The following is a 2,037-nucleotide window of genomic DNA, read 5'->3' as shown; positions in this document are numbered from 1 at the left end:
TGTGCAAAGCCAGTATGCATGGAATTTATCAAGGGTCTACTTTTACTTGTAGTACTTTATAGTCAAATAATTTATTACCTCAGGAAGTTTTAGAAAGTTCAACCCTACATGACTAAAAAACTATGACTATCTTAATGAAAAACAATGATCATCTTCTGCTCACTAAAAAAAATCTATAAGTTACTGAAGGCCAAATAAACTGTTTCACAGCAACTCACAGGACTGAAAGGAGCCTCGGTAGGAAGCCATACCTTCAGGAAAATCACTGAACCGTGTATTTCAGTAGTACTCACATGAAGTGGGGGAATCTACACCCAGTCTCTTCAGTAGCCAGTTAAATGCCACATCTTCCAAAAGCAGGGACAGTATTCACAAATGTCTTCCTCAGGCTGGGCGGATATTGGTCCCAGGGTACAGCTTGATGACCCTAACAGAGGTGGTAATTCCCTGACAGGCAGTGGAGGATACCACAGGCCACGCCTGGATCTGTCCTTCCAAGTGTGAGCACAACTTTTGCTTCTGATACCCTGAATAACTACTTTTATATTTTCAGTCCTTCCCTTGGGTCATTCACTGACTTTCTATTGGAGAAATGTGACATCAAAACCTTGACGTTTCTGGACTAGAAAATGGAGAACACTCCCAAGACCTATTTTCTTTGTTAAAGGAATCATCTTGAAATGCAAACTTCTGCTTCAATGCTTTAGATATCAAAGACACTGGATTCCATTGTGAACTCTGTCTTTTCCTCTTCTGAATGGGTCTACCACCTGGTGACCTTTCCACAGGCCGAAGTTTGACTTTATTCATGTCCTTTAGAACATCCAACATAGTTGGAACATCATTCACTCTCTGGCTTTTTGAACGAAGGCTATCATTGGTCTTCTTAACACCTGAGAGGTGCTTTCATTTCAGTAGCCAGATTATTTATGGCATGTGTATTAGCAGATCCAGGTTGCCCCGGAAGAGGACTTGGAGGCTGAAGAGAAAACTGAGGAGGAAGTGTGTGCGGGGGTATGGGGGGCTGGGTGGCGGGGGTGGGGGAGAAGGACGAGAAAGAACCACATTTGGAATATGGCCTGGTCCCACACTCAGCCCAGCGGCCTGTCGATGGCAGTGACACTTGCTCCATGCTGGGCCCATCACTCAAGTTGATGAAACCAGTCTCTCTGCACCCTCTCAGGTCCTGCATGGCCACAATCGCAGCGATCTGAGCCCGGAGAGAAGTCAGCTCATCTTCACGGGCGGCTATCTTTTTAACTGCAGCTTCACTTATGAGAAGATCGTCTGCCACTGTTATGTTCTCACTTAGAGCAGGGGACGATGGATCCCAAGGTAGTTTTGAAGTAGAGAGCAATTTTCCCTTCCCTCTTTCTTTTTCCATATACTATGTCGAAATCTGAGACAACTGGCTTCTTCATCATTTGTCACACACAAAACATCAGCAAACGATGGAACTGTAAGTTCATAATCATCAGAGTCTTTAGAGTTAGTTCACAGATGGGATGAACTCAGAACGAGGTCATTGGCAAGGCTTTAAGGGAAGCATTCTCCCAATAACATGAACAATACTCCAAGTTAACCCATAGTTTTTATTTTGACAACTCAGCAAATCCTGCTCTACGGGAACACCAAACTATCCCAGCATGTTTCTTAATATATTCAGAATGAAAGACATTCGTGAAGCAAGTTCAAGAAAACATTGTTCGTTGGTACCGTCCGGCTGCATTGCACACCGCCAGACAGCCTGGGGAAAATTCTGGATCCAAGGCCCTGCCGCCAGCTCGCTTTGTACCGGAACTGCTCGCCCAACTAAGATTTTTTTCTTTTATTGGATTTTTTTTATTTACATTTCAAATGTTATCCCCTTTCCCGGTTTTCTGGACATAAGCCCCCTATCCCATCCCCCTCCTCTTCTTCTATAAGGGTGTTCCCCTCCCTATTCACCCTCCCATCCCCCGCTCCCGCACATTCCCCTACATTGGGGGTCCAACCTTGGTAGGACCAAGGGATTCTCCTTCCATTGGTGCCCAACAA

General features: G+C 44.9%; 1 pseudogene; it reads right to left on the bottom strand.

The window, feature by feature from the left end:
• Positions 1–600: 600 nt before the first annotated feature.
• On the bottom strand, positions 601–1,729 carry LOC116915207 (annotated as a pseudogene).
• Between the last annotated feature and the right edge of the window lie 308 nt (positions 1,730–2,037).

Source organism: Rattus rattus, chromosome 14, assembly GCF_011064425.1.
Source record: "Rattus rattus isolate New Zealand chromosome 14, Rrattus_CSIRO_v1, whole genome shotgun sequence".
Taxonomy (NCBI): Eukaryota; Metazoa; Chordata; class Mammalia; order Rodentia; family Muridae; genus Rattus; species Rattus rattus.
This window is presented reverse-complemented; position numbering and strand designations above follow the sequence as displayed.